Source organism: Sceloporus undulatus, chromosome 1 (genome assembly GCF_019175285.1).
Source record: "Sceloporus undulatus isolate JIND9_A2432 ecotype Alabama chromosome 1, SceUnd_v1.1, whole genome shotgun sequence".
Classification (NCBI taxonomy): domain Eukaryota; kingdom Metazoa; phylum Chordata; class Lepidosauria; order Squamata; family Phrynosomatidae; genus Sceloporus; species Sceloporus undulatus.
In genome coordinates, this window is record NC_056522.1 from 255,780,260 (window position 1) to 255,806,301 (window position 26,042).

The window sequence follows — 26,042 nt, forward strand, 5'->3', positions numbered from 1 at the left end:
CCAGCTACAAAGGCTGGGATCCTGTAGTCTTCTCCCAACTAGAGTCCAGATACATACAATCAATTGTTGAATAGTGAGTCAGCATATAGGTAAATCCCAATGATACAGTGGGTTTACTCTAGTTTGATTAATGATAGGATTCGGATCATTGTGTGTTTCCCCAAGCATACATGCCTTGTATTACCTGGCTTGGCTTTTTAATGTTTAACCATCCGTCCTCTGTTATAATACCTCTTTGCTAGCTATTTCAGGGTTGTCCAGATTATGTCTGTGTTGACTTCAGGGGACTGAAGAGTGAACTTGAGTCACATCTGCAGTCATTCAGATACTTATTTGGGCGTAAGACACATTGCCAGAAATCTCAGAGATGCAAGCTGGATTCAGGAAAAGAAGAGCAAACATATGATGGATAATGGAGAACACAGAGAATTCCAAAATAAAATGTGCATGTGTTTTATTGACCACAGCAACATCTTTGATCATTAAAAGCTATAGAATGCTTTCAAGAATCTGGAGTGACACAACATCTGACTGCCCAGATGTGGAATCTGTTTTCAGGACAAAAGGCTGCAGTCAGAAATGAATATGAAAAAACAGAAAGGCAAAGGGGTCAGGCAAGGCTGCATACTATTACTCTGTCTATTCAACCTGTATGCAGAAAATAGCATACATAGACCAAGCTTAGACTCTGAAGCAGGAGGAGTGAAAATTGGAAGAAGAAATATTAACAACTTAAGATAAGCAGACGATACAATACTATTAAATAGCCAGTGTGGTGTAGTGATTTGAGTGTTGGACTATGACGCTAGAGATCAGGGTTTGAATCCCTGCTTAACCATGGAAACCCACTGGGTGACCTTGGGCAAATTACACTCTTGGCCTCAGAGGATGACAATGGCAACCCCCCTCTGAAGAGACTTGCCAAGAAAACTCTGTGATAGGGTCACCATAAGTCGGAAACAACTTGAAGGCAAACAACACACAATGGATGACAGACAAAACCCTACAGTCAAGGACAGGAAAGAAGCAAAAAAGAATGGTGACAGAAACAGGAGCAGAACTCTGAATACAAATGTACAACAACTTGTGCACAGGGATAAAGAGAACTACTATAATAATCAATGCAATGGAATAAAAGCTAACAGTGAAAAGGGAAGAACAAAAGACCTCTTCAGCAAGATCCGAGAAATCAAGGGAAAATTTAAGCCAAGAGTGGGGGGATGCTATAGGACCAGCAGAAAAACATATCACATGACCAAGAAGAAATAAAAAGACAATGGAAACAATATACAAAAGAACAATATAAAATATTGAATTGATGACAGATTTATTTAAAGAACAACCATATGAGGACAAATCTCACATTTTAAAAAGTGAAGTGAGAGCTTCACTCAGGAACTGATGGCACACCAATAGAGCTGCTCCAAGTTACAGAAACAGAATCTACTCTAGGTTTAACTAAAATATGTCAAAAACATTTGGAAAACAACACAATGGCCCACAGACTGGAATAGCTCAATATATATTCCAGGCCCCCAAAAAGGAGACACCAGGAACTTCAGTAATAATGTAACCACTGATTAATTTCTCATGTAAGCAAGGTGATGCTTAAAATTCTACAACAAAGACTCTTACAAGTAAGGTTCAGGAAAGGAAGAGGCAGTAAGGATCATATAGCAAACATAAATGTAATTTGTATGCCAGGAACATCATGCGAACAGCAGGATTAGACTCTGAGGAGAGAGGAATGGAAATTGGAGGAAGGAACATCAACAATCTAATATATGCAGATATGACACCATAATACTAGCAGAGTCGAGGAAGAAAGTGCAAAGGCAGGTTTACAGTTGAATAGCAAGAAAACAAACATTATGACCACAGATGATCTACATAATTTTAAAATGAATGATGAAGAGATAGAAACAGTTCAAGATTTTCCATACTTGAGCTCAAACAGAGCAGAGACTGCAATCAAGAAATTAGAAGATGACTAGGACTTGGAAGGACAGCTGTGAAGAAACTGGACAAGATCCTGAGGGGTAAAGATATATAATTAAATACCAAAGTTAGGATCATCCATGCCGTCATATTTCCCATTTCTATGTATGGTTGTGAAAGCTAGACAGTGAAGAATGTTGATAGGGAAAAAAATAAATTCATTTGAGATGTGGTGCTGGAGGAGAGTCCTGAGAATACGTGGAATGCTAAAAAGGCCAATGGATGGGTCCTAGAGCAGATCAGGCCCAAACTCTCTCTCCTTGGAAGCAAAGATTACTTAACTGAGGTTGTCATATTTTAGCCATATAATGAGAAGATAGGACTTACTAGAAAATGCTATAATGCTTGGTAAAGTGGAGGGCAATAAGAAAAGAAGACCGCATTCCAGGTGGATAGATTCAGTCAGAGAAATAATGGTCATGAAGTCAGTTGCAGTTTTAAAAAGAAGAGAAGGAGGAAAAACTGGCCAGAATGACCTCCTGGATAACACACAGCAGCCACTCCAAAACAGACTGCAGCAGTGTAGGTTCATAGCATACAGTTTTTAAATAAATTTAAAGACAATGGCCTGTTACAGACTGCCAAAATAAAGCTGCTTCAGGTCTCTTTGGAGGTATGCTGTTTAAATGATGCATGCATCCTAAGAATCCGGAAGCTGCACCAAAGCTGCACTCCAGTGCTTAGGACTGGAGTGTGGCTTTGGCGCGACCTCCGGACTCTTAGGACCCATGCATCATTCAAATAGCATACCTCCAAAGAGACCCGAAGCAGCTTTATTTTGGCAGTCTGTAACAGGCCACAGTTCTCATTCTGAGATTCCTCCCCTCCTTCTGAGACCTGGAGAGGAAGTGCCTTGAGAGCCAAGAACCCTAGTGAATAACCATTGGCCTTCCATGTGTTTTAGAGTGTAATTTCCATTATCCATTAGCCATTTTGGGTGGGACTGATGGAAGTTGTAGGCCAAAAATATGAAGGACCAAACTTTCCCCACTCTTGTCCCCCAAACCCATTTGTTTACTTTGCCCTATAAACAAATTAGTACAGTGAGTCCTTGGTATCTGCTGTGTTTGGTTTCAGGACTCCCCGTGAATACCAAAATCCTTGGATACTCAAGTCCCATTAAATACAATGGCACAGTAAAATGGTGTCCCTTATATAAAAGGGCAAAATCAAGGTTTACCTATGGGAATTTGTATATTTTTAAAGTTTTTTCAAGCCGTGGATGCTTGAATCCATGGATAAAGAATATGTGAATAAGAAGAGCTGACTGTATTCCTCTGGGATAACCGCTTAGAGACTGCTTAGTACAATATGAAGTGGTATATAAATTAAACTGCTATTGCTATTACTGTGTTTATGGCACAGTCTTCCTTTTACAGGCAGTTACTTTCCAATGTAACATCTTTAAATTTTTGTTTTTATTATCTGATATGTTGTGATATGGTTTTAAATTTTGTTGTATGTCACTTTTTCGTCTGCTGCCCCCAGACTGTGGAATGACCTGCCAGAGATATGACAGCTGAAAATGCTGGCTTCTTTTAAAACAATATTAAAGACTTACCTCTTCCAGCAGGCCTACCCAGTCAATTTTAAATCATGCTTTTTAAATTGTATATCTACTCTTATCTTAACTGTGAGTCTATGTGTTTTAAATTGTGTTTTGTATTTTAATATGTTGTAGCTCGCCTTAAGGAGAAGTGGGAATGAAATAAAAATGTATTATTATTACTATTATTAGGAGGAGGAGGAGGAGGATTTATCTTAAATTTCAGAGCCTAAAAGGTAGCTTATGCATCTTTAAAATTAAAATAGATACTTTAATTCTTTTAATTCAACATGAAATAAGGTTATCTAGGAAATAAAAGTAAAACATGTTTTAAACATATATCGAACAAAAGTTGGAATAATTATGTGTCTGAAGTTTAGATGGCATTTTAGTTCTTTCCTGTTTTGATTTGAATTGTATTTTGCATCTGGCTGGCTTCTTCTCTTACTTGTCTGTGAAGACTACAAATGAATTTGAAACTCTTGAGTCCCTTTGCATGAGCCACTCAGTCCAAAATACTGTAAGTCTTTTCATTTGTACTGAAGAGCTTTGGATCAAGGCCTCTCATAGATGACATGGGAAAAGTTTGTCATTAGAAACAACAAAGAATGCATTCTTCCCCCACTCAGTCATGGTAGTCTTAAGCCATTAGGTCATGGCTGGAAACAAGTTTATTAAAGTAAAAACGCTCTGAACCTCAGTATCACCATCATAATTATTTTATTTTTAAGGTCTTCAAACCACCCTGAAATAGGACAAGGAATGGGAGAGGGAGAGAAAATTACTGTGGAGATTTCAGTCTAACAGTAAGACCTCAAAATGTTGCATAACACAAGCTCCATGTATTTATCTGGAACTAACTGTTAAACTGGGAAGGAAGAGTCAAGAATTGCTAATCCAATTAAGAATAAGTATTTTTTTAAAGATTACAACTACCAGGTCATGCCTTAAGGGGTTTATTTGCCTGAGGCAAAGCAGCGAATGGCATCTCCAAAAACATTAAAGTCAAAGTGCATAGTACCCAATGTCAGTTAAAGTAATATGGAATAAGGCAGAAAATCTTATAAAGCACATATTTCTGGCAGTAAAAAAACAATACAATAACAACACACCACTAATAATCTGTTTCCCTTTCATTCAGATCAAAATCTGCTGCCTGGGGATGTCACCTCTTTTCAAGGGTAGGGCTCAAGTAGCCACCCCTTGTACCTTCCATTGTGGAATATTTTATTTAAGGCATTTAAATACCACCCTTCATAATAACTATCCCAGGGCAGTTTAGAGTGCACATTCTCAAAATACCTAAAGCCTTAGGTAAGATATTTGTTGATTCCAAAGGTTAAAGCTGAACAATGTTAAGAGCATGAGAAAGGTGCAACCATAGCACAGATGATCCAACAGGTGGCACACTTGGTACTAGTCACTTCTAAGGGAAGGATTGCTGGTATTGCTGTTTGTGAAAGTGTATGTGCCTTCAAGTCAGGGCGATCAACTATCCTAACCACAAAGAAGGACAAAGCACTGCAAAATGTTGGACATGCAAGAGAAACTGCAGACATTATAAAATAAAAGCTTTAAAAACACTACTGTAAATACAAATTCATGCTTCTTAGTCATGCTCAAAATCGAGAGCATTTTTAAATTCCTGGAAATAGAGGACATCTGGTCATCCTGTTTCAAGTCGCCTGTTGATTTATGGTGACCCCATTAATTTTGTAGGGTTTTCTTAGGCAGGGAATAAGACAGTTCCTTCCTCTGAAATATAATGGAACTCAGTTCTTCAAAGGCACTTGTTACTTAATGCCCTGTTTTCACAAAAGGTATAGGTGTAAATTATTACATCATGACTGGTTTCTTATTCATTGTTAATCAGGTCAAAAGAAAGCACAGTAAAAGATAAACAATACACAAAAACAACAAAAACAACAATCCCTAAACACAGAAAAACTAACCAGTGTCTGGATACATGATTTGACAGGACTGTTAACCATGTTAGAGCTGTTGTGTCTTGTGTATGTAGTGTTCCATTCAGTCATGATGTGATCCAGTCTTTACTATCTGGCCATGTTGTGAGGGAAACCTTAATCAAATCCTTGCTACAACGTGGAGAAAGGATATGGAAACAAGTCAAGTTGTCTCAGGTCATGCTCAGACTATGGATTACAGTCTTCCAAGGTGACTGACTACTTGATAAAAAGTTGCACCCATCCCAAGTTTGAATGTGTATAAGTACCAGAAGGACCAACTTCTCTAGAACCAATGTGGGAGTGAAGATCAGCTGGAGATGTGTCTTGCTCACAGGGCAATCACAGAGGGCAGGTCCTTCCAGACAATGGCACCCCAGCTGTTAAATTCTGCCCCAGTAGAGATCTGGTTGTTCCCTTGCTGTTGTCATTTTGTCATTTGCTGAAAAAGCATTTAATTTTACAACCTTGCAAGGAAAGATACATGCTACATTTGTTTTATATTACCTTATTATTTATCTCTGGTTTTAAAATTATTATTTTAGTAAAAATGTATTTTATGTATGTTTTAGCTACCCTAGGCTCTTTCTCAGAGAAGGCAGAATTTGAGGGCAGCTAACAACAAATCGGCCTCGACTCGTGGCGAACTGTGGATGAGACATCTCCAAGTCCCACTATCCTCCACTGCTCTGCTTAGGTCTTGTAGATTCAGGCCCATGACTTCCCTGACTGGGTCTGTCCATCTGGCATGTGGTCTTCCTCTCTTTCTGCTACCTTCTACCTTTCCTAGCAGGATATAAATTCAAGATATACCTAAATTTAAGCAAAGTTTAGCAACAGTGGATTAAATCCAAGTCTAAGTATTGCAGCCATAGTGTATATCCATGTGATGACTGAATGCATTGCCCTGGACAATTCTTATGTGAAGACAAAATGAAATTGCAAAATATATACACAGATGGCTATCAGTAAAACATGTACTACTTGGTATAAAGCCCACACTGTATTACAAAAGCATTCCTAATCCAGTTTTAGAGAACGCTGGAATCACAGTCTATTGGGACAAAGTTTAAATATTAACAAAACAAAAGATAATAACAAGCCAGAAGTACCATTTGTAGAGAAAAAGAAACATGCAACAATAGTAATGCCTGTTACCGCTCTCCTCTTAAGAACACAGAAGTAATACAAATATCAAAATTGCACAATAAATATGGAAATGTACCTTTCAAATTATTTCATTTTTTTCTTTACTAGAATAACAAAATTACTGAAGAATTTAAAACAATTGTTATTGCTATCTTATTATCCAAATTCTAAACAGTTATGCTTCAGACCTATGTCTATACTTCTTGTTGTGTGCCGTCAAGTTGTTTCGACTTATGGTGGCCCTAGAGCGAACCGATCATGGGGTTTTTTGGCAAGATTTGTTCAGAGGTGGTTTGCCACTGCTTTCCCCTGAGGAGGCTGAGAGCATGCGACTTGCCCAAGGTCACCCTATGGGTTTCATGGCTGAGCTGGCAAGAGAGCCCTGGCCTCCAGAGTGGCAGTCCAGTGCTCAAACCTCTACACCACACTGGCCCTCCACTAACAATGACAGTGTAGTCTATGGTATTTATTCAAATGGTATCTTGTACAAAGCGTGGGATGAGTCCTTCCTGAATCTTTGTTCGTGAAGCAAAGCCAGAGAGAGAGAGAGAGATCTTGTACAGGCTAAAATAGATGATTTAACCATTATTTTAAAAAATCGTTGTTGTTATGTGCTGTCAAGTTGTTTCAGACTTGTGGTGGCCCTATGGCAAACCTATCATGGGGTTTTCTGGGGCTGAGAGGGTGTGACTCGCCCAAGGTCACCCAGTGGGTTTCTGTGGCCCAGCAGGGATTTGAAACCCGATCTCCAGGATCCTTGTCCTAATGCTCAAACCATTACACCACACTGGCTCAAATAAAGCATACCTGTGCATTTACACAATGACTTTACAAAAAAAAGACCAAGCAACTAAAGGGGGGGGACTTCAAGCTTAACTGCTTATTTTGAATTTTAAACAGTTTTATTGGAGCTACTTTCAGTATGAGTAAGACTTGCTCTGAAAGTCTGAGGTGTACAAACCAAGATTAATTCCGAAACATGGTTTCTACCATGCCTGAGGACAAGATAAGAACTAGCAGAGAAAACATCTTACATCATTCCACAGTACCCATCGCCTTTTTTTATGGAGTGATTGGTGGTGGTGAGGAATATGGAGTTGGATTTGCCCTGCATTCACAACCAGCCTGACTGACCAACCAACTGGGTTGTTGCTGGCAACAGTGCTTTTAGGATTGCACCACTTCAGTGCAGCCTGGGATCCCAGAACTATTTTTAACCTCCCTGATCCATAATATTGGAAAGCAAGTACTGTAGTAATTAATTCTTCCTTATTGTTGTTTGCTTCCAAGTCATTTTTGACTTATGACAACCCTAAGGTGACCCTATCATGTGGTTTTCTTGGCAGGTTTCTTCAGAGGGGGGTTGCCATTGCCATCCTCTGTGTCTGAGAGAGTGTAACTTGCCCAATATTACCCAGTTGGTTTCCATGGCCAAGTGGGATTCGAACCCTGGTCTCCAGAATCCTAGTCCAAAGTTCAAACCACTGGGCTAGTCTCCATAAGTCACAAAAGATTTCTTCCCTGTGTGCTGAGTAGTTAGTATAAGTTACTTCCAGGTAAGTAAGCATGTAGCCTTTAATAATCCTGGAAGGTTCGATAGCTGTCTTAAACCAGACGTCCCTCTTTTCCAGGACATGTCTTCCATTTCAGCCTTCTGTCCAGAAGGAATTTCAAAATGTCCTCCATTATGATCATCACTAAGAAGCATGAAACTTACATTTCTGTGAGTGTTTTTATTTTTCAGTGAGCTTTTATTTTGGATCATGTTCTACATTTTGTGGCGAATTGTCCTCCTTTGTGGTTAGGTCATCTGGTCACCCTGAATTTTGCCTGATAATTTCAGAGGGTTGCTCAGTCTTTCTCACCCTAAACTGGGAGAGGGAGGATTCAAACACCCCCCACTTCCAGGGTCCACGACTGCAGCTTCTCCATGTCTTCCAAGCTAACTGTTTGACTGTCTGATCAGTATTAAAGACACATTAATAGGCTTCCCTTCTTATTTTATTTTTAAGGCAGCAAGAAACAGCACAAGTCAGGATTTCCGATCCTTAATCTGTCAGAGACTTCAACAATCCTGCTCTTTCAGCTATGCTGGATAGCAGTATTTTCGTTTGGTTCTTTTCCACCACTGAAAACAATGCCATTACTTCCTAATGGGATTTTTTTAATTGCCTCAGCAGAGGAAACAAGAGAGGCTCACTTTCTGCTCCAAGGCACACTTACTTTAAGAGCTGTGTTTCTTTACAATGTACAGCTATAGTTACTCATTTTTTATGAATATAAAAACAATGTTCTTACATCTGAACACATATTTTCTGATCTTGTTAAAAACTAATATGGAGGGGGGAGGGCAAAGTGAACCCCCTTAAAGCTGTTTATACGATCCTTTGGTCCCTTCAGACTCAGCTGATTTTTTTTCTCTCTTCCCAAAGGGTGAACTGCTTTTCCTGGACACTTTCAACAGTGCAATTCACCTTTCAAAAATATTCCAGGTCCTGTTCATCCATATAGTTTCTTATTAAAAAAAAATTCAAAACGAGAAGTTGACATTTAGAGCCTGGTGTAGTGGTTTGAGTACTGGCCTATGACTCTGGAAAGCAGGATTTGAATGGAAACCCACTCTCAGCCTCAGAGGATGAGAATGGCAAACCGGCTCTGAAGAAACTTGCCAAGAAAACCCACTGATAGGCTCATCTTAGGTTTGCCCTATGTCGAAAATGACTTGAAGATGCACAACACACATTTTCAGATCTGTCTGTCTTTATATTTTTACTTTTTGTTTTTGCTTGTTTATTTCTTGTTGTCATATGCCTTCAAATTGAGTCCAGCTTATAGTGACTCTATCCTTTGGCAAGAGGTATTCAGAGGAGGGTTTACACTGCTTTCTAATCTAAAGGCAAGAGAGTTCACTTACCCAAGTATATCAAAGGGGTTTCCATTGTGGACAGGAATTCAGACTCTGTTTTTGTGGTGTCTTAATGCAACACTCACACCATTACATTGGTTGTCTTTGTTTCTTGGGGGTTGTTTTTGGCTGTGTGTGTGCCTGACAGAATGGCTTTTGCCACATGGACACCTACATAATGCTGAATTGGTTTTAGGCAATAAGAACAATTCCCATGAACCAGGTCCTGTTTGCAACAGCCCATCTGCAGATAACTTTCAGTCTGATCAGTTTTCCAGGTCACTCAGGCCTGTTACAGACTGCCAAAATAAAGCTGCTTCGGGTCTCTTTCGAGGTATGCTATTTAAATGATGCATGGGTCCTAAGAGTCTGGAGGTCGCGTCAAAGCCACACTCTATTCCTAAGTACTGGAGTGCAGCTTTGGTGCAGCTTCTGGATTCTTAGGGTGCATGCATCATTTAAACAGCATACCTAAAAGAGACCCGAAGCAGCTTTATTTTGGCAGTCTGTAACAGGCCTCAGTCTAGAATAAAAGGACATGGAGAAGCAAAAAGGATAGTAAAAATAAAACAAACATGCAAACCTTTAGTCTAAAGTTGATGAGAAAATTATGTGAACATGTTAATGTTTGTTGTAGTTATCTATGTAGTATAAATCATAATATAAATTGGATATGTTTGAAAGGTAAGCAAATTGTTCTGTAATATATTTAAGCCACACTACATTCTCTTAGGATGAAAGATGGGCTGACCTTTGTATAAAGAGAAGTAACATTAATGGGGTCACCATACACTGGCAGGCATTTTGAAGGTACATACACTTGGCACAATTGCTATATGGTTATTTATATTTCCCAGAGAAATACCTCAATGTTGTAGCTACCTGCAAATTACCAGTCACTAAGGTCAAGCAATTATCCCTCAGGAAATGTTACGTTGCTTAAGATGGCCACTTGATGAAATGTTGCCATAGAACTTCAATACACTTACTTTACGGAACAAAGACGACATGTGTTAACACAGAATAAAGAAGAATCATGTTAATCATGCTAACTAGTTCATAAATACCCCTTTAGTTTAATAATTTAAAACTAAACAAATACTAGGTCTGCATTTACACTGCAGAATTAATGCAATTTGACACAGCTTTAATTGCCATGGCTCAATGCTGTGCAATTATGGGATCTGTAGTTTTTAAAGATATTTAGCCTTCTCTGTCAGAGGGCTATTGGTGCCACAATAAACTACAAACCCCAGGATTTGTGGGTTAATGAACAGGGGTTGGGGGACTCATGGCCCTCCAGATGTTGTTAGACTACAGCTTCTACCAGCCCTAGCCAGAAGAGGCAATAGTGATTATGGGTTTTGTAGTCTAGCTATATTTGAAAGAGCTACAGTTAATCTTGCCTTAGTAGGTCAACCAGATGAAAAAGGATACAGGTTCCCATACCCTTCAATTGTTATAATGAAGAGGAAATGTCTGGATATGTATTTTGGGATCTATTGTATTATCTGTTAAGTCAAGGATATGTAATAGATATCTGTTAATGATATTTAAGATATCTGTTAAGCCATGAATATGGAATAAATCCAGTTTCTGTATTCAAGCCAAGAATGAAGATATAGGAATAACATGTAACTAGATGTTTTAAACAATTGATAATGGATACAGTAACCAACAGTTTATTAAACCTCCTTGGGTTAGTAGTGGTGATGGTGATAGAGTAACTAATCAGAAAAATAACTAGCTAGATTTATCAGCCATTTATAAACTCTGTCCTGTTCTTTAGCTCGGCTGCCTAAAATGAGGTTAGTGGTCTTGCAGAGAGGCTACACTAGTTGAAGGGCTGTGTAGGATGTAAAAGTGTATAGTCTGAAAGTAAGGATTTAGATTCATCTCTGCTGTGACAGTCCTTCTCAAGCTACCTGGGGTGGGAAATCAACAAATTTTCTCCATTCATGTGATAGGGATTGCCCTACATTTGCACCAATTGGGTACAATTGTTTATTTCTTTCCTAGGAACATGCTGGGGATTAGCAGGCAATGGGTCAAAGATTGATCCAGGGACCACCACTTTGAATAGCACTGCTGTATAGTGTAAAAGTTTGAGCACTGGATTATGAGTCTGAGACCAAATTCGAATCCCTTCTTGGCCATGGAAACCCACTGGATTACCCTGGACAAGTCACAATCTCTCAGCCTCAGGATGGCAATGGCAAACCCTCTCTGAAGAAACTTAAAAGAAAAAAAACCATTATAGGTTCACCTTAGGGTTGCCATAAGTTAGAAATGGCTTGAAGGCACACAACAACAATAAACATAACATGTGCTCACCAATCTGAAGCTGGACTGATGCAAAAGAAAGCAGGGCAAAAGCCATTACATAGTTTTGCATTATAAACTATGCCTGATGAAAGTTCCTCTTCTATATAGTGATTATTGCTGTCTTCTATTGTACTGGCTGCCCTGTCAAATGACATGCAGATGCAGCCCTTTTGAAAGTGCCTGAAATATGGCATCTCCCACATCCCTACTTGTCTCTGGGGTGGGACTGAAACCCATGTAGTTATCAGGGCCATTTTGGGGGTTTTGCTTCCTTGCTTTTGTGGAGGTGGGGAGTGCCTATTGAAGCTTATCTACTCCAGAAATCCTTGCAGTGTCTGAAACAGAAAAAACTATTGTTATTTGTTCACTTGTATAGCTGGGAACACTCACACAGCTAGCTTTATGTGTTCTTTGAGTATATATGTTGTCAGTTTTATAGGAAACTGCATAACAATGGGGGGTACATTTTGAAGTGCAGTTACTCATCATGGCAGTTTCTATGCCATACACCATACCCTCAATGAGAATCCAAAAAATGCAGGGATCTGCAATGATCCATATTAGGCAAGAGTTTTAATCTCCAGCAGCAGCAGGCCTTTTGTAAAACGAATGGGTCTTCATAGTCCATTCAAGAGCAAACCATCCCCAGACACTTAGAATTACAATAGGGACAGCTCACAACAATACAGTGCTATTGGGAAAATCCATTTTATTCTCCAATCAGTTTCAGGGTTACAGCTAAGCAATCTAGAGGAGGAAGGGTGGGGGAAGATGATATACTCATCCTTGCAATTCAGAAAGTCCTGGCATTTTAATCCTGTCAGTGCTGGCTAGTGATTACAAAGTAATCTGTGCATGCAAGTGTATTGTTTTATTTTATAGGGGTGTGCCAATTTCATACCAAAAATGGTGATTACAAAGTAGTCTGGTCATACAAGTTTATTGTTTTATTTTATAGGGATGTGCAAATTTCATACCAAATGGTGACATGAGCTACACATACATTTAAAAAGTAAGGAATTAATAGGTCTTCTCAATCTGTCCTGGCTGGGCAAAGGTGTGCTATACAGATAAATGAAATAACTGAATAAAACTGAACAAGAGGGAGGTGAGACAGGATGGCATACATGCCATCTTTCAGTTTAGGGATGGCTCATGGATGTAGCTGATCTATGTGAGCAATACAATACTGTGACATATATAGTCAAAGTACACACATGCATACTGCACTGCAAAAAATAATAATTAGTATCTGGTGCTTTGGTGTGCTTTTAAACTAATACTTATTCATGTAGTTCAATGCCCCCACCCCCCACCCTGCCTTTACACCAGGAAGAAAAAGCCAGGAGAGAAATTAATAGGCATTTTGGAGGGCTACCTTCCATCATGTTAAAAATAAACATAAAAAATGGCCCCAGATGGCTTCTATGCCCCCTAAAAGGGGGGAAATTGCACCGTGTCTCTCCTCTCTCGCCAAGATGTAATTTATACTTAGGCTTTTAAAAAACAAATCTGGAACAAGAATCAAAACAAACTGGAAGTTATTTTCTGGTTGATTTGTTTCAAAGCAGACCTTTTCTGTGTCTAAAATGGGCCATGGATCCTCAAAACATGTTGAAAACATGAGGGGGGGGGGAATCCTCCCAATTACTGGGAGCCTCTGCTTGCATTTTTCTCATGCCTGCTTTACATGCTCCAGTTCAGTTAGTACATCAGTCTTTCTTTCAGGACTGGTAAAGTTTGGACAGGTGAACATTGCGATAACAATAGAAACAAAATGGCCAAATGCACCTGAGGAAGTAGACTGAAGTCTACGAAAGTTCACGATGCCAACTTCTGTCTTTCAATCTCAAAGGTGCTGCAAGATCACTCTACAGTAGAAACAAACATTTAAAATGATAGTGCGTTTGAATTTGAAGAACTTATGGTGTTCCAATTTTTATAGGCTAAGGAACAACATTATGTCACGTTGTCTGTTTATTAATTTGCTTTTATACATAATTGTCTTATATGTGTGTCTCCCTGTTATAAACAAAACACAAACTGAAAAAGACCAAAGCAACGGGAATTTTACTTCAGAATCTAAGGGCTAGTATGTACAAATTCCAGGATAATTCTATGTGTATTTGTTCAGTCCCCTTATGTTTAGGATTATAGCCTAATATTTAAGGTTTTTTTATCCTCCCATTTGCTATAGTACGGCCAAGTGTTCTAATTTATCTATACTGATTTCAGTCAAATACTTCCAAACATGGATGTAATTCTATGCACTTACTTGGGAGACTGCATGGTGTAGGCATGCCCTCCATCTGCCTCAAATTGGCAGGGAGAGTTCAGATTAATCCTGTTGTCTCACTTTTTTCACCTACTTATAAAATCTCCCAGTTTCTTTCTCCTTCACTTACTTCTCACCCATGAATCTCAGCTTTCTTCCTTTGCTGCAACATTAGTTCAAAGTGCATAAGTAGTTCACACTGAATTAAGGCAGGGAGGAGAGAGGAGAGGGCATGGGAAATCTTGCCTTTCCTTGTAGACTCAGGCAAAAGCAAAATACTACAGCCTCTCCTAGTTCATGTGTTCTTACTCATTAATTATTTTTGCCATCTTGACCACACTCTGATGTTTCTTGACCACATGTGTCCTGGTTTTCTGCTGTCGAATGTTGGATATTGTGCAGTGGTGTGAATGTTGAACTAGAGCTCCAGGAGACCAGTGTTCAAAGTGGAAATCTACTGGGTGACCTTGGGCCTCAGAGGAAGGCTATAGAAAACCTCATTTGAATAAATCTAAGAAAACTGTAGAATAGGGTTGCATAAGTAGTAAAACTGAAGACATGTAACAACAACAACTTGGGAGCAAAAACAGTTATACTTTTCAAGCATTTATATCAGCACTTTCTCTTGGAATATTTAAGGCATAAAAGCCATCCTGATAGTAGTTCCATTCTGAATTACTAGTTCCCTGGACTTGTCCATTATTTTAGATAATAGTGACAATATTTTGTGGGTTATTAGTGGAAAATTAAGATGACGATTTTATTGTTAGCTGACTTTGAATTGGCCTCAACCCATGGTGACCCTGTGGCTGAGACATCTACAAGATCCCCTGTCCGCTGTCCTCAACCTCTCTGCTCAGGTCCTACAAGTTCAGGCCTATGACCTCCCTGATTGAGTCTTATCTATCTGGCATGCAGTCTTCCTCTCTCTATACTACCTTTTACCTTCTCTAGCATTATCATCTTTTCTAATGAGTCATGCCTTTTCATGATGTGGCCAAATACAACAGCCTCAGTTTCATCATCTTGGCTTCCAGGGAAGTTTCAGGATTGATCTATTCTAGAACTGATTTGTCTTTTTGGATGTCCATGGCATTCTTACCACTCTTCTCCAGCATCACATCTCAAATTAGTTTATTTTCTTTCCACCCACTTTCTTCACTGTCCAGCTCTCACATCTGTACATGATGATCAAGAATACTATTGTTTGTACAATCCTAACTTTAGCGTTCAGTGTTATATCTTTGCCTGCTGCCAAAAGAGGTAAAGGCTCCTGCAACTTAACATAACATAATGATTTTACATAACAAAAGCATATGCTGAAAATCCTTCTGTGCAACTACTGAAGTTGCAACCCTTCTGTCTTCCTTTGGATCTGGCCACCCTATGTAGCATCTAGTTCTATGTTTTAGAGTCAGAATAAAAAAATCCAAACAGATGTTCCAAATACATTGTCTCATTCGAGACAAAAATATTTTTCAACAGAAAAGGGTGTGTTGGGGGAGGCAGAAAGGATAAATTACTCATTGTAACCTTGAGTACATTTTCATAATTATATGTAAAATAAAGCCTGTCAGTTGATGTCAATTAGCAATGCTTCTCAACTCCTCTAAGACTTGATTGCAAATTGCAAATCTGACCGGGTATATTTACAAGAAGCCATAATATAATTAATATAAGGATCTGAAGCTGCATTCCTTTTGTTATAGGTGGGGCAGCGTCCTCTTCCCTTCTTCCAAATCCAGTGTTGCATGCCAGCAAGAAAAATCAAAGTGGAGCCTAAAAAGAGATGAGAGTTGCAACTCCAACATTTCCAGTTACTAAGTCTTCTTGAATTCAGAGGAACCAAAGTGGCCAATGTCCTCTTGTTCCAGAACACGTCCTATATTTCAACCTTCGGTCTAGGAGAAATTTCAAAATGCCCTCCATTTTTAGCAGCACTAGGAAGCATTAATTTACATATCTATGGCGCGTTACAGACAGGAAAAAAGGGGTGTGTTCATGACGTCAAGAAGGTGTAGCCTTTGGATGGCCCTTACCTGAATGCCGCCATGAACGCGCCGCCTGTACGCCCCAAGCGGGAAGAAGCGGCATTAAAAAGGTGCCGCTTTTTTCCGCTTCTTTTTCATAAGCAGCGTACGTGCGCATCTCCGTATATAAGCTGTTGCACCGATACGCCACAATTGTCACACCACAAATTTAAGTTGCCCATCTAAAAGCTCCATGTCTGCTGCGTCGCATAATGAGTCGGGGTCCCGGGACATGCGTGGTTTGCAGTCAGGCTTTAATTGCAGCGTCAGATGGCTTGCAGCTGTGGAAGCTGTGGCACAGCTGCATTCTATTTTAATGCTCGTAACCCTAACCCTAGAGCCGCATGTGCGCATATGCTGCTAGAATCGCGGGAAGTTGTAAGTTTTGCCGGCGGATGTTTTGGTTGTAGAAAGTGATAAGGGAAAGTTTGGAATTTAAAGTGAACCCCTACACACATTCCTGCGCCATTTTCACCTGGGGAACGGGCACAGTTCAGCTGCTCCTGGCACAGCTGTGTGGCGGCTCCCCTTTGCCACCAGGCAGGATGGCACAGCCATCCACCAGCACCCCGAAAAAAGGGAGGGGGACATCTTGGTCTCATGCATTGCATATTCAGTAAGAGCGCGGGGACCAAAGGAGTGGAGGCATCCATGATGCCGGTGACACTGGCACCACGCAAGCGGACAAGGATGCCAACATCAGCTGATCACCAGCTGGCAGGAGGCCACCTTTGTTCTTGGGTAGGGCGGGGAAAAAAGTTTAAAGGGGCCTGGGCCCTTTAACGGCGCACATGCGCATTCTGCAGCCAGCAAAAGGGAAATTGCCGGCCAGTGCTAGACTGCCACAGTTGCGCACTTCTCAGCTGGCAAAAGAAAAAAAACCCCGTGTTTTTGGCCGCTCGTGCAGAAGCTGCTTCTCTCTTTGTGGCGTCCTGCAAGGCAGCGGTATGGAAGCTATGGGTCAGAAACGGCCCCAGGTGAGGCGTCTTCACTGCCCCTAGTGTAGAAGCCCCATACACTTGAGCCATGTCCCCGGGGCGGGCGGTCTGAAGGCTCCGTATTCAGGGGAAGACACCTTCAAGATGTCTTCCCCTGCCCGTCTGTAACCCGCCTATGTAGCTTTTATTTGGCAATGTCCTATATTTGGTGGTGCCATGTCCTCTTTTGTGATTATGACATCTGAGTGAAATTTACTTTTAAGTAAGCATTAAGGATTTTATGAGAGACAGCTATAATTGTCTGGAAGCTTGTGAAGGAATAAATGCTGTGGAATATACTTCTGAGTAACGATGCCTAGAAGGAAACAGTATGCAGAGGGGTCTTGTAGCACCTTTGAAACTAACTGAAAGAGAAAAGTTGGTAGCATAAGCTTTGGTAGACTTGAGCCTACTTCCTCAGATGCATGGCAAACAGTAAAGGTACAGCAGTGACTATGACCCTGGAGACCAGGGTTCGAATCCCAGCTCAACTCCCAGTGACTTTGGACCAGTCGCACTTTCTCAGCCTCAGAGGATGGCAGTGGCAAACTCCCCCTGAAGAAACTTGCATCAAAAACCCACTGGGTGATCTTGATCAAGTCACAGTGTCTCACCCTCAGAGAATGGCCAGGGCTACCCCTTCTGAACAAAACTTGCCAAGAAAACCCCTTGATAAGGTTGCCATAAGTTGGAAACAACTTGAAGCTGCACAACACACACTTTCAGAGCTGTCTTTTTATTATTAAGTATTAATTTCTTGCTTGTTTCTTTCTTGTTGCCAAGAAAAAAACTCCTGATAGGTTCCCCCTGAGTCCAGAATGACTTGGCAGACACACCACCACCACCACAGCAACAAAGGTCCAAAAAACCAGAAATAATCCAGTTTGAGACCACTTTAAATGCTAGGGAATCCTGGGAGGTGTAGTTTTGTGAGACATCCAGCCTTCTCTGTCAAAGGTCCAAAACACACTACAGAAATAATCCAGTTTGAGACCAATTTTAAATGCCAGGGGATTCTGGGAAGTGTAGCTGTGTGAGACATCCAGCCTTCTCTGTCAGAGAGAGAGAGAAGGCTCTGAGGCCACAACAAACTCCAATTCCCAGCATTCCCTGGCACTGAGCCAGGGGCAGTTAAACCAGTCTCAAACTGGATTATTCCTGCAGTGTGTGTGCTTTTTGGATCACAGCTTTCCCCTCAGGCTTTCAGCCCCCTCTTGCCTCCTTCATTACGTTTTTGGGGCATGTGTGTCTGGGGGGGGTCTGGATGGCTTCATTTTTATCCCCCCCCCTCACCCACAAAGCCAAACAATGCTAGAAGGGCCTTCCCCATTGGAGGGCTGGGCCTGGGGCTCCCTGGTTGACGCCTGGCTCCCATTGGAGGCGGGAGGGAGTGACGTCACTCCGGGCAGGAGGCGCCGCCCTCGCCTTTCCCTGCCGCCTGGAAGAACCGCAACTTCCATTTTAGGTGTTGGAGCAGAGCGAGGGAGGGAAGGAGGAGGGGACCCAGAAAGCCCCGGGAAGGAAAGAAGGAAGGAAAGAAGGAAGGGAAAGAGAGAAAGAAAGAAAGAAAGAAAGAGGAAGGTCCCACTGGAAAAGCAGCAGCAGCAGCAGCAGCAGCAAGAGAAAAGCAATAGAAGGAGGAGGGAAAGGAAAGGAGGAGGGGAGTGCTGGTTGCATCTCTGCACCTCTCCTTTCCCACCATCCCCCCTTCTTCCCCTCTCCTCTGGCTCTCCGTATTTATCTAGACTGCAAGCATATCTCTATATAGATAGATCTCTCTAGGTACAGTGCAGTAGCACAGGTATATTAGGCGGGGCTCCCGTTGACCGGGCTTTTAGCCTTCACTTAGGAAACTTGGAAGGAAGGGAAGGGAAGGGAAGCGAGGAAGAAGGGAAGGGGCCGGGGCTGGGCCCAGGAGCGCCCTCCTCCTCTTTCGGCTCTCTAGCCCCCGTTGTTTCGGTGTGAAGTTGTCAGCTTGCTTTTGGGCGCAGAAGAAGAGCGGAGCCCTGGTTCCTTCCCTCCTTCCCTCCCGAGGGCTGCCTGGCTGGATGGCTGTCCTTAGCGCCCTCCTTTAAGCCTTGGAAGCGGGAGAAGGAAAGCCTGCCGAAAAGAAGGTCTCCTGCCTGCTGCCATTCGCGAGGATTGTTCTTTTTCCTGAAGAAGGAAGACCAGGAGGAGGCGGAGGAGGGGGCCCGGAGACAAAGGTAAGAAGGGGGGGAGGCTCCTTCCTAAAGCCGCTCCCTCCCTCCCTCCTCCGGAGAGGAATGTGGGCTGGGAGGTCCAGGAGGAAGAGTCAGCCTGCTTGGCCGCCCTTCAGGGAAGGAGAGCCCGGGAGCCCCGCTTCCCTGGAAGCAGAGCAGGAGGCGCGGGCGGAGAGGGAGCTGGCCGAGAGAGACCCAGGGCCCCAGAGCTTGGCCAGTGGGACCAGAGGGAGGCAGGGGCGCTTTCTTCCTTCCCTCTTTTTTTTCTTTCCTCTTTACTTGCTACCCTTCCTTCCTTCCTTCTTTCTCCTTTCCCTCCTCCTCTCTTTTTCCCTTTCTTTTTTTCTTCTCTCCCCTCATCTCTTCCTTTTCTCTCTCCCTTCCCCTTTCCTCGTCCCTCCCCTTTCTTCCTTTCTTCTTCCCCTCCTCCTTTCCCTCCTCCTCTCCCCTCTTTTTTTTTCCTCTTCTTCTTTCTTTTCCGCTCCCTCACTCCTCTTCTTTCTTTCCTTTCCTCCCTTCCCTTCCTTCCTTTCTTCCTTCCTTCCTTCCTTCCTTCCTTCCTTCCCCCCCTCTCTCTCTGCCTTCCCTTCTCTTTCTTCCTCCAGGTGGGCATCAGGCGAGTGCCAGAGACCTTCCCTCCTGGCTGGAGTCACCTTGTGGAAGGAGAGGGGGGCGGTGGGGGGGGCTGAGCCTCATTTGGGAGGGAGGAGGGAGGGGGGGGCCTGGGAGGGATCTGGGCCTGTTGGGGCGATTGGCCTGCTGCGCCTGAGCCCCAGCGTCCAGACTCCAGAGCTGGCCTTTTTGCTTGGATTTGGAAGAAGGAGAGGCTGCTGACCTGGGAGTCTGGCAACCAGCCCCGTCCCCCCCCCGGCGCCCCATTATCTCACCCATTAAGCTGAATAACGTAGTAGCTTGCCTTTTCTAAGGAGAGGCATGCTTCCAAAAACCCTCGGGGCTGGGCTCTGAAGAAAGGGGACTTCTGTGCCTCCTCTTGGGTGTGAAAGCTTGGCAGGATGCCCTCTGCAAGGCTAAGAAGCTGGTCTTCCTTTGCTGACCCCCACCCGCTTTGCCCCCTTTCCCCTCCTCCCCTGTTGGACTTTAGGCTGGACCTTCCTTAGGACACGTCCTGCCTTTGTTAACTCTGTTCAGTATTGCAAGGGCTGATAGGCCTTTCCAGAGAATGGAGGGTTTCTAGTTCAAAGCAAGAGTCTTTCTGGGGAACAGGAAAGCCTTTGCTGTAGATCCTGGGTCCTGTGGAGGATGAGGCTGCCAGACAAAGATGCAAAAGCCCCAGGCCAACAGTTGCCACATTACAGTGGAGGGACAGGATCCCAAAAGGAGGGGAGAATTTAAGAGGCAGCTGTCAGAGAAATAGGTTGAATTCCTATACTGTGCCATTTTGTCTCTTCTGCCCTTCCAGCCCAGCTCCTCTGAGGTAGATAATTCTGTGGAATTACAATCATAACTTTGCTGGGCCGTACCTACTATAAGCCCCTTACGAAAGAGCTTGCCTGCTGCCTGTGGAGCCTGAACACAAAGGCACTTCAAAAAGGAGCAGGGGAGGGGTCTCCTACCTTTGGGTCTCACAACAACACAGCATGTGGTGGGCGGGTGCGCCCCTACAGCATGACCATTTCCCCTCAGATGCTAAGACCCTTGCATTTCTGCCAGCGTGAGCATAGTAGAAGAAATGGTTTCCTTCCCTAACACAAAGGACGCTTGAGAATACCACCATTCTTTCCCCCTCTGCTTTTTCTAAGGCATATATGTGAATGTCTGGATGTCAGGGTGCAAGTAGCATTGTGGCATAGTCAGTGCTGCCAACTTCCCATTCTCCCTTGCCCCTTTTATTGCCGCCTGGACTCTGCCTTTTCAGAACAGAATGAACAAAGGATGGGGAGAATCTGAGCTTTTTAGTCTAGAACGCCAAAGCTTCCACGAGTTTCTTGTAGGAACAAATGCTAATTCTCAACAGTCTAGGGTGGCTGTGGTTGTGAACAGGATCAGTGCATGGAAGTCATGTAGGTGCACAGTATTGTTAAGGAAAGTTGCAATTGCATGCATTTATACCTGGCTTTTGAGGAAGTAAAGTTCAGCTGCCCAGTACCTGAATGGTGGATTGCTTGCTTGCACTTTGGGATGGGGTGGGGCAGAACACCAGGCTGAATGCACACTGAAGGGACTTCCCCTCACCTCCATTTTAAAGAGAGCTGTGACTTCTCAAAGGCTTGCTGTAAATTCAGAGTAGAGATTGCCAATTATTTGTTGCGGCTGCAGCCCCAATCTTCAGAGAACCTCTTAATACACTTAGCTACCTTTGCATAGGAACTTCTAGGGCTTGATGTGGAAAGAATATTGCATTATAGGAAGGTGTGAGTTCATTTCCACTTAACCAAGAAGCCCTTGGTTCACATGCCAGCAACAAAATCTATTAGAAGTATTGTCTGTTAGCCAAATCTGCAGTTGGAAACTGCAAGCTTTAGCTTCAGAAATTTCTCTTGCAGACTTGATGCGAGACTAAAATGGAATAAAACTTGTGGATACACCATGGAGATCTTAGAGAAAGATTGGGATGCTTGATGGATATGGTTCTTTCCCAGATGAAACATGGAAGCATAGAGTTTGAAGAAGACCATAAGGGCCATCGTCCAACCCCCTGCCATGCAGGAAGACACAGTCAAAGTGCTCCTGACAGATTGCCATCCAGCCTCTGTTTAAAAACCCACTATAAGAGGCTCCACTATACTCTGAGCCAGTGTATTCCACTGTCAAAATAGCTCTTATCATCAGGAAGTTCCTCTTAATGTTTAGGTGGAATCTCCTTTCCTGTAGCTTGAATCCATTGTTCCATGTCCTAGTCTCTGGAGTAGCAGAAAACAAACTTGTGCCTTCTTCAATATGACATCTTTTCAAATATTTAAACACGGCCATCATGTAATGTCTTAACTTCTCCAGGCTAAACATACCCAGCTCCCTAAGAAGCCCCTTATAGGGCATAGTTTCCAGACCTATCACCATTTTGGTTGTCCTCTTCTGGGCATGTTCCAGCATATCTATCCTCCTTGAATTGTGTTGTCCAGGACTGTACACAGTGTTCCAGGTGAGGACTGACCGATTACTTTCTTTGATCTCAATAGTATACAGTACTCCTATTGATATGGCTTAGAATTGCATTGGCTATTTTACCTACTATATCACCCTGCTAACTCATATTGAGCTTGTGGTCTACTGATGCTCCTAGATCCCTTTCACATATACTGTTGTTGAATCGGGTGACATTCTTCCTATGTGTGTGCATTTCATTTTTCTGCCTAAATGTAATACCTTACATTTCTCCTGTTGCAATTAATTTTTGTTAGTTTTGGCCCAGTTTGCTAATCTGTTACGGTCATTTTGAATTCTGAACCTACCCTCTTAATTTGGTGTCATTTATACATTTGATACGTATGCTCTCTGTTACACTGTCCAAGTTATTGATAAAAATGTTGACTAGCACTAGACCCAGGACAGAACCTTGTGACACTCCATTGGTCACTTCTCTCCAGGATGAAGGTGAGCTACTGGAGAGCACCCTTTGGGTTTGGCCGGTCAACCAGTTACAAATCCACCCAACAGTAGGATTGTCTGGCTCACAATTTACTAGCTTATTTGCAAGGACATTGTGGGGGAACTTGCGAAAGGCCTTACTAAAATTAAGTTATGCTATATCCACAGCATTCCCTTCATTTCAGATGTCTTCAAAAATCCTAAAAGAACGTAAATTCAGCATATCCTAGCCTGTTGCTGCATAACTGGTATCTCACAACATGCATGTGTCAACAGGCCGCTGTAGAAATGTGGAATGAAGTAGGAACTGACTTCTGTGCTTAGCTAGCTAGCATGGATACATACTTCAGATAGGACAGTGTGATGCAAGGCAGAACAAATGTGTCTTGACAGCTCTGTGGTAAAAGGGAGGAGGGGGCTGAAGTAGAACAAGCAATAGTAGCAGAACTTGCTATACTGCTTGGTTCCTGTCCTCACATTGGATCTAGACAGAGATCTTTCATTCCCCCTCTCCTCCCAATACAAGTGCTTCTAACATTGTTCTTCTTTCTTTAGAAGTGGCAGACTTCACTAGGATGCCTTTTCTGTTGTAAGCTTTAAAGTGGATCGGAGAAAAGTAGTGACAGGCTCAGGAGATTTTTTTTAGTTGCTTCCCCTATACACACACAGAGTAGACAAACTTTAACCACACAGGCATTATCTGGATTAGGTATTTTTATGCTCTGAAATTTGTTAAGGGGGATTGAATGAAGCAAAGCAGCTTCCCCCTCTTGTGTTTTGGACTTCTTCTCCCAGCATTCTTGACCATCAGCTATGCTGTCTGGGGTTGATAGGAATTGAAGTACCAGCTTCAGCTGGAGGGCAGTGGGTTGGGGAAGGCTGAACTAAAGAGTCTTCTACTTGTATTTTGTGTACTCTCCTATATTGGAAATAGGTTTGTAAACAGTTATTTCTTACTTCATTGTGGCAAGCAATTGGTCGAAGTTGCTGAAGTTACAGGAAATCTGTTTCTTATAATTGCTCTGATAAAACTTCCTGCAAGGAGGTTCCTTTAGAGGTGGTGAGTTCGGTTTTAAGTAAAAAAACAGAATAACCTTTTAAGTATGGTGCACTGTACAAGTTAAAACCATTTGTTCCCTACATGAATTAGACTGTGTTACCAAGACAGTTGTTGGTATTGTTAGTTGGAAGGTCAGATAGGTTTAATGACTTAAAATGCACTATTGCCAGCTGGAGCTTGTGGGTAAGCAGGGTGGCTTGTAGCAAACAAAAAAAAAATGAATTGTGATCCTGTAATTTGAGCCTGGTTACTCTTCTAATCTTGTCATTGGGCTTATGGTTGAAAAAGTGGCTACCCTATAATGCAGAACAGAGAGGGGCAGATTCAGTTATAAAAATTCTTGGAATAGACCCATTGAAGTCAATTAGAATTTAGTCTTAATTGACTACATCTACATCTGGATCCAGTCCTTTGTATCTAAATTTGAATCATCTTGGTTGAAAAGTGTTGGTTGAAATGGGGTACAGGATGGAAGTTTCATTCTTGGATGTTCTAGTGATGGATAATGGTGGTTAATTGAGATGCTGTAGATATAAGCAGTATTCAGATTATAAACAGTAATTAAATTAGTCCTATCTAGATATCAATATGGTGAGACTGGAAATCTAGAACAGGACATCCCTTGAAGTCAGTGAGGTCATTGAGGCCGTTAATGTTAAGTGATAGTGATGTTATCAGTGATGACTCGGATTATTCATCTTAGAAACACAATGATTTAGAAGCTGCTCAGCTACAGTATTGGCTAATCGAGAGACTTGTGAGTTGGTTGCAGAACTATTTTGGGTAGTGGGACAGGAAAGTGGGTAGGAGATGACTAGACGGTGGTGGTTGTCATTACTTGAGTCATCAAAGCATGGTCCACAGCTGATTTCTCACAGAAGTGCCTTTTCCTTCTAATAAAGTTTCCGATTTTGTGGCTTGTTTGCAACCACAAGAACTGAAAAAAAGGAGACAGTAAGGTGTTTTCAGATAGCAGTGATAATGTGGGCTCACACATCTTTCATGTGACCAAAGTGGAACACACATTAGTTTTGGCCCTTATCAGCTTTACTTCTATTATATTTTTCTTCTTTGGCTGTATCTTTCTCCTCTATTTTATCAAAATTTGAACTGTATGCTTCTTGAAGTATACCCTGCCCCTCTCCCATGTGTTACTTAGTCTGTTTAGTTATGTGAGAAATGGAATGGCTATCTGTGTACTGAGATCAACTATAACAATGTGTAACATGCATCTTTTATTAGGCAATTCTGAGGCTCATAATCATATATGTTTTACCCTTTTGTAAAATTGTGTATTTTTACCATTTATGTTTGGTAACATATCCTGACAAGCTGGGACATGTTAGTCCAGTTGCAAGTCTGTTGAATTAACTGCTCAACTGTATTTCTTTCTCTGTGTCCCCTGACCTGAACTGCTGCCTTCAGGTGTGATGTTGTCCCGGTATCAGTTTGAGGGAAGATTCAATTGCCAGCCCTTTCAGGTTTTGTATACGGAATTTGAAAGTGACAACTTATCTTTTTGCTTGGACAGCAAACAGTCCTGCCCTCTAAGGACTTTGGACCCCTGGTGTTTCATCTGTCTAGGGTTGTCAGAAGGGGGAGAGGAGAAAGAAGAATTTTGTATCTACAAAACACTGCCATATGGATGAGCGTGTGTATCTTTTTGTCTGTAGTTTCTGGAGTTCTGAGGGAAAGCTGGGAAGGGAAGACAACTGGAATAATGATGATTGGAGGAACAAACTATGCTGACAGCAAAGCCATTTGTTCTCCCTCTTCAAACCTAGTTTCAGGGCAAATGCAGAGAAAATATTATGTTAGCAGAGGTATTATGTTAGCAGACTGACTTCAAAATAATGAGATGAGGAACTACTGTTGGTATTTGCCATTAGGAGAAGCAATCTACTTGCCTTTATCCTAGTAGCAGCTTTGACTGCTTTTGTGGCTAAGTAGAAGCAAGTCCATGAGACACACCCTTGCGCAGTTCTTCAGTTTACAGCTACTGCCAGCACCCACAATATTCAAACAAAGCCAAATGTTGAGTAAGGCTTGCCAGACGGTTAATATGG

The 26,042-nt window shown here is 42.1% G+C and overlaps 1 protein-coding gene across 10 annotated transcripts in view; it reads left to right on the forward strand.

The window, feature by feature from the left end:
- The first annotated feature begins 18,590 nt into the window (after positions 1-18,590).
- CTNND1 (catenin delta 1) overlaps positions 18,591-26,042 on the forward strand; it is a 78,165-nt gene continuing 70,713 nt past the window's right edge. For 4 of the 10 annotated variants that reach the window (XM_042446356.1, XM_042446362.1, XM_042446366.1 and 1 more), the window contains exon 1: positions 18,593-19,373. The gene's annotated coding sequence lies outside the window, so the exon portion shown is untranslated. Of the gene's footprint in view, positions 19,374-26,042 lie in introns of all 10 variants that reach the window. The other 6 variants (XM_042446351.1, XM_042446358.1, XM_042446353.1 and 3 more) reach the window with 2 other exon arrangements.